Source organism: Ambystoma mexicanum, chromosome 2p (assembly GCF_040938575.1).
Source record: "Ambystoma mexicanum isolate Mex_15411 chromosome 2p, UKY_AmexF1_1, whole genome shotgun sequence".
NCBI classification, from domain to species: Eukaryota; Metazoa; Chordata; class Amphibia; order Caudata; family Ambystomatidae; genus Ambystoma; species Ambystoma mexicanum.
Window position 1 is genome coordinate 486,756,627 of NC_090923.1, and position 12,229 is coordinate 486,768,855.

The 12,229-nt window shown below is 51.0% G+C and overlaps 1 protein-coding gene across 1 annotated transcript in view; it reads left to right on the forward strand.

Annotated features, from left to right (window-relative positions):
* The window catches only part of IARS1 (isoleucyl-tRNA synthetase 1), a 2,025,584-nt gene that overhangs the window by 1,101,670 nt on the left and 911,685 nt on the right, over positions 1-12,229 (forward strand). The gene's annotated exons all lie outside the window — the stretch shown is intronic.

Here is a 12,229-nt window from a genome sequence, read left to right on the forward strand (position 1 = left end):
CTTGAGGACGTGGTACCCGGTCCTTCTTGACAAGTCCATCTGCCCTCAACGTCGTCTTCCCTATCGAGACGATCCTCTCTCACGGGAGGGGGGGTCAGGTTCTCCATCCAGAGGTCAGATTCCTCAACCTTCACGCTTGGCTTCTGAAAGGTTGAGGTATAAGGATTGGGGCCTCCCTGAAGACGTGATGGAGGTGTTGCTCTCGGCCAGACGGCCAGCAACAAAGTCTCTGTACCGTTGCCGTAAGTTCTGCGACTGGTGTGGATCCTTTTGCATGTGACATTCCCATGGTTCTGTCTTTTTTGCTTTCTTTGGCCCACAGGGGCTTGCAAGTGGGTACCGTTAAAGGTTACCTGCCGGCGCTGTCCATACTTAAGCGCTCGTCTGAAGAGTGCTCCTATTTTAATATTCCTTTAATTTCTCAGTTTCTGAAAGGGCTCACTAATGTGTTCCCTCCATCACCTTTCCAGGTGCCCGGTTGAGATTTGAACCTTGTTCTCAAGTTTCTAATGGGTGCTCCCTTTGAGCCTTTGCACTCTTGTTCTTTGAGACTGTTAACTCTTAAAACTGTATTTTTAGTTGCTGTCACTTCCGCTCGCAGAGTGAGTGAGTCACAGGCACTTTCAGTTAAGCCACCCTTCACTGTGTTTCATAAGGACAGGGTTGTCCTTCGAGTTCGTCCTTCCTTTTTTCCGAAGGTGGTGTCGGAATTTCATTTAGGCCAGAAGGTTATTCTTCCAGCATTTTATCCTCCTCCGCATGCTGGTAAGGAAGAGGAGAGGCTCCATAGGCTTGATCCTAGGGAGCTTTGAGCTTTTATATTTCACGCATGTCCCGGGTCAGAGTGGACGATCAACTCTTCATTGGTTACACTGGAAAGCGTTTGGGACAAGCTGTGACGAAACAGACTGTCTCGTTGGATTATTTTAGCTATCTCCGAGTGTTACCGCTTGGTAGGTAAGGACCCACCGGTCGGCTTGCGGGCCCATTCTACCAGGGGTATGGCTGCATCTACTGCCCTACAGAGGGGTGTTCCTATTCGTAACATCTGTGATGTCGCTGCTTGGGCTTCAGTACATACTTTTGTACGTCACTACTCCCTCAATTCCATCCGTGGGCAGGATCTGGCCTTTGGCAAGGCTGTCCTTTAACCCGCAATTTAATTGGGCATTCTAAATTTTGTTTACTAAATTCTTTTCCCACCTCCTTGCATTGGTACTGCTTTGGGAGTCTGTCATAGATATGGAATACGTCGGAGGACCCAATCCCCTCGAAGAATGAGTTACTCTCTTACCTGGTAACGTACTTTCGATGGGATGGTCCGACGACGTATTCCATATCGCTCCCTCCCTACCTTCCCCCTACAGAATTTCTTATGCGATTGCAGCTTACGTTTCCGCAAGGCTTTGTGTCTCTGACTGGCAGAAGGCTGGTATCACACGTTCTGGGGGAAAAAACTACAACTGAGGCTACGTGCGTCCTAATCATAACATCTGGTGACATCGGCCGTCGGAGGTCCTTGAGGGCGGCATATCAACGTCATCGACGCAGGACGCAGACACCGAAAGATTTTCCGAAGCAGCACAGCTGTGGTGATTGCTGTCATAGATATGGAATACGTCGCCGGACCATCCCATCGAAAGAACTTTACCAGGTAAGAGTAATTTTTTCTTCTCAGACAATAAAGCGTTGGACACCAACCCTTGATTTGGAAGGATACGTTTAAGGCAGTGATTAGGTATTATATTGCTGATTGCCCTAAAAGCTTCTACGGACAAGCAGTAAAGGATGTTGTAACTGGAATTGAGTCGCAACTGAAGGAGACTATGTGGAGCAAGGCTACCACCCTCAAGGGCCACGCTAAGCGTATGGGCCAACCTGGGGCCAATTAGATCTGTTGAGGCCAAAATGGGCTGAGAAGAGCCTGCGTAATACAAAACAATTGTTCTGTTAAGGGTAATTAAGTAGAAATATTGTTTGGCTCGACAACTCGGAAGAAAAGTAGCAGCCCAAACCATTCTAAAGCTGCAAGATGATGCGGGAAAACTGTGACAGAGGATGGGATATATTGGAACTCTTAACGCTTTTATCAGTCTCTGTACTCGTTTGATCTCCTGTCGGAGCAACCTAAAAGGAAGTATTTAGACTGTTACGCTTAAAACCTTGTCGGACGGTGACAAAATTTCTTTTGAAGGTGAGATTCTGGATGAAGAGGTCCGCTCTGCTATTGGGAAACTCCCCTTAAATAAAGCGCCATGACGGGATGGTATCTCTGACACATTTCAGGAAAGATACCGGTCGATATTGGCCCCTTAAGATGCTAGATATCTTTTCCAAGCCGCTTATCGGAGTCGTGGCTCAGAGGGAATAGGCTCCACTGCCTATTGATACCTTCATTTGTACGATGTATGACATCTGACAGGGAGGGTGACCACACGCCCTTTGGGTTTAAACCCCTGGTTTCTAGGAAGGTGAGATATTTCCCTCTGGCGTTCTACAGGTAAGGTTGCGATGTTTTGGGACTGGTTGAGGACCTGCAGGTCGCCAGTGACCTCAATACTTCCCTAGAGATGGACATTCTGCCGACTTCCACTCCAGTAAAGCCTCAAGCTGCTTTTCATAATATTATGGCTTAGGTAGGAAATGCTCTAGGGCTTTTAGCTCTGTCCAGGTCCACATGGGTCACATAGCATCTTAAGGCGTAAATTCTCCCATTCCCGGTCAGCACACCTCAGCCTTCTACACCCAGTACTCCTCCAGCTGCTCCGGACCAGCAGGAGACGACGGTGGTCACCGATGAGGACGACGACCCTGACACACAGTCTGCCGCCAAGGCATTTCATCGTCTTGCAGGTCTAGCCGAATACTTGGGACTTCCACAACCCGAGGTTGAACAACCAGAGGTGGGGGGGAGGGGGGTGGGGAGGGTCCAGGCCGAGGCCCTCGCTCTACGCCGAGCGGCTAGAACAGGGATTACGATGCAGAGGAAGGTTGTGGCATTGGCCAAAAAGGGATGACTTAAACCCCCCTTTGGCGTAGCCTACCATCAGCGCCCTGACCGCAAGTACAGCACACACTCGACCACACTCCTCTGTGATTGCTGCAGCCTCACTGTACTCCAAGCCGCAGTCTTCCTCAGCTACCTCGGCCTCAGCACTCCTAGGCAAGGAGGAGAAGATCTTGGAGGCATATGGAAAGAAGGTCTATTCTAACGCCTTCCTGCACCTTCGTCTGTCTAATGCAGATGCTATGCTGGCTGTAAATCAAACGATTTGGTGGGAAATAGCTGACTTTCTTCCTGAACCTCTGGCACAGGGTTAGGCGCGCTTGAAGGCGTGGCTGGCGGAAGCACAATTTGTGGCGCAGGCTATCATGGAGTCCACGGTGGCTCACACAGATACCTCAGGCTGTGACAAATGCATTGCCACAGACATGAGAAAAACTGCCTGGCAATGGGCTACAAAGTTCAAACCGGATGTCCAGGAGCTCATATTGGACCTTCTAATCTAGGGTGGCGACCTTTTTCTTTCCAACAGTTCTCAGACTACAAAATCCTTATCTATCCTCATGAAGTCCACGCCAAAGACATGCAGCCAGACGCACCAGCCTTTCGACAAGGGGCTTGCTTTCGGATGGTTCCGGGGCTTCCAGGAACAAAGGTAAGACAGCTGGACCGGTCTCCAAGTCAGCACTGCTGCAAACAGCACAAGGAGGGGAATACAGGCTTCTTTCAGTCCCCATCCCGAGCCCCAGCCTTGAAGGGAAAGAAGGCATGATACTTTATTCCGGGTCCACGTGTTTCCAGTGGTGGGGCAGGCTTGCCTTTCAAGCACAACCCTGGATCCTCTCTGTAGTGGTCACGGACTCTCACAGGTTGGGACAACAATTCTGTTGGCGGAAATTCGATCGCTTGTAGAGAATCAGGCAGTGGAAGTAGTCTGAGTCTCCCAGCGGGGTATGGGTTTCTACGCATAGATTTTCAACATACACAAGAAGAACCAGGCTGGCCTGAGAGTTGTGTTGGACCTTTCCACATTGAACCTTTCCCTTTCTCTTCAAAAGTTCAAGATGGTTCCCCCATCGCTTATTGCAGAGACACTGTGCATGGGAGACTGGATGTGCTCCTTGGATATGAATGATGCGTACCTACACGTCCCTATTTGGCAGCCTCATTGGTCCTTTCTGAGGTTCAGGATCATGGGTTTTCACTTCCAATAACAAGGTTCTACCCTTTGGCTTCAATTCAGCTCCCAGGGTCTTTACCAAACTCATGAATGCAGTGGCAGCCCTTATCAAGGCCCAGGTTCACCATGTCTATCAATACCTAGACGACTGGCTCGTCAGGGCGACCTCTCAGGAGGCAGTCTATCCCAATGCCTCTGCCCTCATGAATACGCTACACGAATTGGGATTTTCCATCAATCTCAAGAAGTCTCAGCTGGAGCCTACTCGGAATCTAACGTTCCTAGGCCTCATCTGGGATACAAGCTCTGAGAGAGTTTTCCCCTCGGAGTATTTTAAAATACCTTTAATTTCTCAGTTTCTGAAAGGGCTCACTAATGTGTTCCCTCCGTCTCCTTTCCAGGTGCCAGGTTGGGATTTGAACCTTGTCCTCAAGTTTCTGATGGGTGCTCCTTTTGAGCCTTTGCATTCGTGCCCTTTGAGACTGTTAACTCTTAAAACTGTATCTTTTTTTGCGGTCACTTCCGCTCGCAGAGTGAGTGATTTACAGGCACTTTCAGTTAAGCCACCCTTCACTGTATTTCAGAAGGACAGGGTTGTCCTTCGAGTTCGTCCTTCCTTTCTTCCGAAGGTGGTGTCGGAATTTCATTTAGGCCAGAAGGTTATTCTTCCAGCATTTTATCCTCCTCCGCATGCTGGTAAGGAAGAGGAGAGGCTCCATAGGCTTGATCCTAGGGAGCTTTGAGCTTTTATATTTCACGCATGTCCCGGGTCAGAGTGGACGATCAACTCTTCATTGGTTACACTGGAAAGCGTTTGGGACAAGCTGTGACGAAACAGACTTTGTCTCGTTGGATTATTTTAGCTATCTCCGAGTTACCGCTTGGCGGGTAAGGACCCTCCGGCTGGCTTGCGGGCCCATTCTACCAGGGGAGTGGCTGCGTCTACTGCCCTGCAGAGGGGAGTTCCTATTCGTCACATCTGTGATGCAGCCATCTGGGCTTCAGTACATACTTTTGTACGTCACTACTCCCTCGATTGCATTAGAGGGCAAAATCTGGCCTTTGGCAAGGCAGTTCTCTATTCTGCAATTTGATTGGGCATGCTAAATGTGTATTCTAAATTCTTTCCCACCTCCTTGCTTGGTACTGCTTTGGGAGTCTGTCATAGATATGGAATACGTCGGAGGACCCAATCCCCTCGAAGAGCAAGTTACTTCTTACCTGGTAACGTTCTTTCGATGGGATGGTCCGACGACCTATTCCATATCGCTCCCTCCCTGCCTTCCCCGCTGCAGAATTTCTTTTGCGATTGCAGCTTGTATTCCCCAAGGCCTTGTGTGTCTGACTGGCAGAAAACTGGTGGCACACGTTCTGGGAAAAAACTATAACTGAGGCTATGGGCGTCGTGCTTCCTACTTATCACATCGGGTGACGTCGGCCGTCGGTGGAGGTCCTCGGGGACGGCGCATCGACGTCATTGACGCAGGACGCAGACGCCAAAGATTTTCCGAAGCAGCACAGCTGTGGACATCACCTGTCATAGATATGGAATACGTCGTCGGACCATCCCATCGAAAGAACGTTACCAGGTAAGAAGTAACTTGTTCTTCAGTGGCTGTTTCACGTTTCAGCTACTGCACTGGTAACAACGCTGGTCCTGGCTGTCAAGCTGGACTGTCCTTGCTTCAGAGTTCCCACACTTAGCTGAGGGGGGGGGGGGGTCAGGCCCTGTCGGTCCGAGGTTGTGGGTGTCCGGAGGATCTTCCAAACGCTTTTGACCAGATTACAAGTAACGCACACAATCTGGTGTCCTTCTCCCTGGCTCTCCGCTTTCCTGCAGCACTCTGAGGAAATGCAACCAGCTCCGAGATAGGTGTCCAGGTGACTTGATTGGTCCTACCAACTGAAAGGGAGAAGTCGTCCTTCGCAGGGCTTCACTGTTGATGCAAACTTGGCGATTCGGACCTGCAGCAGGGCTTCACTGGGCAAACCAACGGTCCAGGAGTTGCAGCAGTCGTCCTCTTCAAGCTCTTCTTCGGTTCCTTCGTTCCAGTGGTCGACTCTGCCTTCCAAGCCTTGAGCATGCCTTTTATTTAGCTCTCTCCCATTCATTCCAGCCTAGCTGCCAATCACCCATCAGGGTGGCTGTCCTTGCCAGCCAGCCAGACAGTCAGCCAGCCAATCACCACAGAGTGCATTTGGTTCTCCTAGGAGACTAAGCACAGGGAGTTTCGGGCACCTCCCACACTTCCTGCCTACCCCAGACGCTGTAGCCAGGGGCTGGCTTCACTCCTGAAGCCCGCCAAAGGCGAATGAACAAATTGACCAAACCTGGTTTGGCACGCAGAGTAAAACTCTAGAAGGACCTTTCCACAAAGAAATGGCGAAAAAAGACAACCAGGACCTGTTTTTAGCAACGATGGCTGGGTGCCATCTTGAAAAACATGGCTCCTGCGATTTAACGTTGCCGGAGCTATGAATAGTTCGCGGTCTGGAAAAACCATGGTAGTTTGTTGTAAAACCACTGCCACATGCCATTCTGAGAGGAAAGGGGTAACAATTCACTGTTACATGAGTAACTGGACATAGGGGATTCTAAGCAACCCCTTTAGCACTCTATTGTAAGATCGGGTGTACTGGGTCTGGAAATTTACAGGGCTAGGTGAAGTCAATTTCACTCCACTGTTCTGGGAAACAGTTGATCCCAGAGAAGGTATTTAAACCTTGGGAAAGCCTAAAAGGCTTCCCTGTGTCACTGCACTGAGGGTGCTTTGTCACACAATTGTAAAAGATCATGCCTATGGAGTTGGTTAGATGCCATAATTCAAAAAGAAACACAGAAAACACATTGATTTGAAAAGTTCAAAGTCCCAAAGTTTAGCAAAAGAGCTGGAGGGCTCTAAGGTGGGAGGAATTGGCACATTTATGAGAATTCTGCCTAACAGCCACCATGTCTACCCATACCTAGACTACTGGCTTGTCGGAGCGAGATCCCCGCAGGGGGTTGTCCACACCACCTCCACGCTTATGAGTAGACTCCATGACCTGGGGTTTAACATCAACCTCAAGAAGTCTCAGCTGCAGCCCACGCATAGCCTCACCATCCTGGGCCTCATCTGGGATACGAGCTCTGAGAAGGTATTTCCCTCGGAGGACAAGATTACGGCCATCAAGAGGGCAACTACGCGCATCCTTACCAGACCAGTGACTTTGGCTTGGTGCTACCAGCACCTACTGGGTATCATGGCAGCGGTCCTTTTGGCCGTGACACACACGAGGCTCCGGATGAGGGGACTGCAGTTGCACTTCGCAGCCTCATGGAATTAGGAGAGGGGCTCCCAAGCTGAGCTGGTCAGCATACAGCGTTCTCTCCACTCAGACCTCACGTGGTGGTCCAAGGACTGCAATCTGCGGACGGGCAGGCCATTCCGACAGCCGTCGGTGCAGCTCACCATTACTAGGGAGTCCTCCCTAGAGGGCTGGGGAGCCACTGTGGACAGCCACAGCGTCCATGCAGTCTGGACCCGGCAGTAGTAGGAGTCGCATATCAACTGGCTGGAGCTCAGAGCCATTTGGCTAGCCATCGGGGCCTTCCTTCCGCTCATCGAGGGCAGGACCGTCCTGATCCAGACCAACTCCACCAGCATGTACTATGTCAACAAGCAGGCGGGGTACCATGTCCCCTCCGCTGTGCAACCTAGCGGTCAGCATATGGCAATGGGCTGTGGAAAACCTCTACCTCAGGGTCGTCCACCTCCGGGGAGGCCAACTTGGAGGCAGACAGACTCAGCAGGCTGGGAGCGGACAATTATAAGTGGCAATTGAACGACCAGGTGCTGCAGGTGGTTTTCAACACATGGGGCCATCCTGGAGGAACAGGAAGTTCCATAAATCCGAGTCTTGGCAGGGACTAGGCCCCGGGTCCCTGGGCGACGCCATGCAGATTCAATGGGACAGCATGACAGCGTTTGCTTTTCCGCCCACACTCCTGATCCCCAGGGTACTCCGCAAGATAAAGGAGGCTTGTCACCTCGCCATCATAGTGATAGTGTCTTGGTGGCCGGCGAAACCATGGTTCTCCGAATTGCTCAGCCTCTCGGACAGACCACCCATTGAATTTCAGCTGGGCCCAGCAACTCTCCTCTTCTCCACTCCGCTCCTCAGAAGCTAGCCCTCACAGCGTAGTTCTTGAGCAGATCACCCTCAAGCACCTGAACCTATCTCGGGCTAACCTGGAGATCATACAGGGCGCTAGGAGCAAGGCCACTAGGAGCCAATACAGGAGTAAATGGAGCAGGTTCTGTCACTGGTAGATTCTAAGGAAATCGACCCCCTGACGTGCACACTGGACAATGTGCTCTTTGTCACACCTTGCCCACTCAGGCATACAGGTGGATACATGTCGCACCTATTTCACAGCCATAGGGGCCTACAGAAATTCAGAGGAGGTAGTCTTCTCCTCTTCCAACCAGATGGTCAGGAAACATCTGGCAGGCCTGTCCAGACTTTACCCGCCCATCAAAAAGCCACACCCTGTGTGGGACCTCAACGTGGTGTTGGGCGTCCTGGCGCACAAACCCTTCGAGCCAATGGCGTCTGCAGACATCCGGCTGGTCACCATCAAGACAGCTCTGCTAGTAGATCTCACATCCGCTTGCAGAGTCAGCAAGGTCCAGCCTCTGGTGGCTTCAGAACCCTATACCACTACACAGGGATAAGGTGGTCCTGCAGACTCATCCGGCGTTCCTAAGTAAGGTACCCTCTGCAATCCATCTAAACGAGGAAATAGTCCTACCTACATCCTTCGCTGACCCCAAGGACGGGGCTCAGAGAGTCTTGCACTGTCTGGATTCAGACGCGCTCTGAAATTCTATCTGGATAGGTGTCATGATGCATACTCCCGGAGAGCCAGTCCAAGACCGGCAGCCCCGGAAGCACACATCAGGTACCCAAGGGAAGGTCCAGCAACCCCAAATAGGGGCCCTTTGGACACAGTCCAGGCTCATTTTGGACATCAGTCCTGGCGCCGTAGGTGCCAGGCTCATAAAGGGAGTGCTTTTGGTGGATTTACCTGATGCAGACCATGCTGCCAGATCCAGACCTCTTTGAGGCCTGAAAGGAACTACTTTTTCTGTGGGACTATTTTGCCACTCTGGCGTGGTCAGGGAAGGATACATACCTGATTGGGGAAGGATACATACCTGGGACTTCTTTGGACTATTTTAGCCACGCCCAGACAGCAGCTCACGCTTCGCGTTGCTCTGCTCCTAGCAGCTGGACGCTCACTGTGTCTGCTCCTGCATCCTGACTCCAGCCACGCCTGCTTCAGTCCTGGAACACCTAAAAGGAAGAAGAGAGGAAGAGAAGGTGAATAAAGGACATTACCTGATATTGCATGGGATCCGGAGCCAACACGCCGACGATCCTAAAGGAAAAGACATTATTTTTGGATTCCTCGCGTTGCTCGTTGCAGCGCTGCGCTCAACTCACCTGTCCACAAGGAATTCCGTACTCCTACGACCATCCGCACGTTCCGCTGCATTCCAGCACCTAGGAAGGAAAAGAGGAGAACAAAAGGTGAGCCAGAGAAAACATTGGGAAAAAACTGATTTGCCAGAAGGCTTACCTGGCGATTGGTGGGGGAGAATCCTTCCTCATCTCGGGTCGGCACGCCTTTTGGCAGTACCGCGCCCCGGCCCCTATGGGGAAAAAAGAACACGCGCATTAGTGGGTGAACATACAGACATTAGAAAAACAACCCCAACATAAGCTCACCTGAATTATCCACAGCGAATTGTCTTCTCTACGTGGAATCTTCGCTCTGCACCTGCGCCAAAAGACTAAAAGCAGTCCATTGAAAATAAAGGCCAAAAAGGAAGGGAGAACAACCCTTGAACTTGATAAGTCATATACTTACGAAAGCACCTTATTCATCCAAAAAACCAGTGAAGCAACTGGACCTGAATGCCCGTCCGATAACCAGTGAAGTAACTGGATCCTACCGCACCCCTGCACCAGAAGCAGGATGGAGAGCTCGTCATTTCAAATCTTAAGGTGAGAATTAACGGGAAGGTTCAGAGGTGGTTTGAAGAGAGAGTAAAAGGGGAAAGGAGGGGTTCGACTCGTTACTCCGCAGGTGATTAAAATCCTTTTCCCCATCTACAGAAAGATCTTCCTACGCATCAGACAGGCGAGGTTTGGGGGTCCGGCCCAGTCGGTGTTCCGAGTCCTGCGCATCACCTTAGAAGAGGCCGCAGCAGCCCAGGCCTGGCCAGCGTCTCCGTGGGAGTCAGGTGAGCGTTACAATAGGACCAAGGACTTCCGCAAGTTGGGTGCATTTTTTGTCACCTTAGGGGGGTCCAGACCCAGTTATCAGGCATCCAAGGCCTCCATAGCAAGGTGAATTGTTTCGGCCATCAAAGAGGCCTATGAGGGGCAGCGCAAGCCGCTGCCAGCCAACATGCACGCCCATGCCGTCAGGGTCAGGGTCAGGGCCACGGCCATCGCAATCCAGCGACAGGTTCTGTGGCAGGTCATAAGCAGGGCAGCTACCTGGGCCATCCCTTCAGCTTTCTGTAAGCATTACTGTTTGGATGCCGGCTCTAAGTCAGAGGCTGCCATCGGACAGGCGGTTCTAAGGAGCTTGTTTGCTTAAGGAGGGTCTCCTCTCCACCCTGGGGCTACATTCAGTTGTAATCGCCCATACAGTGTGGAGGAAAGGGGGTGGGGGCGTAAGAGTAATTACAAGTTTCTCACCGTAGTGACTAGTCCCCTTTCCACCATACGTCCCACCATCCTCCACCCTAACAATACTGGGATACTGGTGTCATTAGGCAATAATAAATATTGTTGACTTGTCAATGGGGACTGAGGAGTAGTGCCGGTGGGCAGAGTCGGGGGGGCGGTAGCGCATGCTCCCGGGGCCGCACACTGCGCGTCTCTAAATGTAATGGGGAAGAAGGAGGTTTTTCTGGTATTTTTCTGTCTCCCGTCTTGTAACTTGTAATTTCTACCTGGACAGAACCAAGAACTTCCGCAAATCTGAGGCACTCTTTGTTACCTTGGGTGGGTCAAGGCCAGGCTTTCAAGCTTCCAAAGTCTCCATAGTAAGATGGATGGTAGCGGCCATCAAGGAGGTTCATGAAGGACATCAAAAACCACTCTCTGCAAATATTCATGCCCATGCTATCGGGGCCAAGGCTACGGCTGTGGCTTTTCAGTGGCACGTTCGTGGCAGGTTATTAGCAGGGCGGCTTCATAGGTCACGCCTTCGGCTTTCTGCAAGCACGGCTGCTAGGATGCTAGCTCCCGGTCGATCGTGGTATTGGGTCAGGCAGTATTAATGAACTTGTTTTCTTAAGAGGGTCACCTCATCACCCTGAGGCTACATTCAGTTGTAATCGCCCATGCAGTATGGAGGAAAGGGGACGGGACATAAGAGTAATTATAAGTTACTCATCGTAGTGACTAACATACTCCTAGTCCATAGTGCCCTTTTCTCCATACGTCCCGCCATCCTCCCCCTTAATAAAACTGGTGTCAGTAGGCAATGTTAATATTGTTGATGCATCAAAGGGGACTGAGGAGTGGTGCCGGTGGGTGGAGTCAGGGGAATGCATGCTCCAAGCGCCGCACCCCCATGTGCCTCTACATTTAAAGGGGAAGACTTTTCGGGTGAAAAAGTTTCTATCTCCCGTCTCTAGCGAGGGACGCCTAAGCAGTATGGAGGAAATTGGCCTATGGACTAGGAGTACGTTATTCACAATGGTGAGTGGCTTATAATTATTCTACCCCCTCGTCATCCAGGAAATGCCATGCACAGAGATTCTAGTCAATTGTGGGACTTCTTTTCTCACCCCTTCCACGCCAGTCTTTGATTCCAGTTTATTTTTTCACTACTGAGGCAAACAAGGACATTATCGGATCGTGGTCTCTGTGTAGTGGGGGAGTCTCTCAGGGATGTTACCTGGGGAAGCACATTACTGGAAATGAAAAATAGTCCAGAGTAGTGCTTGATTTCACTCCCATTGCACCAGGTCATAGCA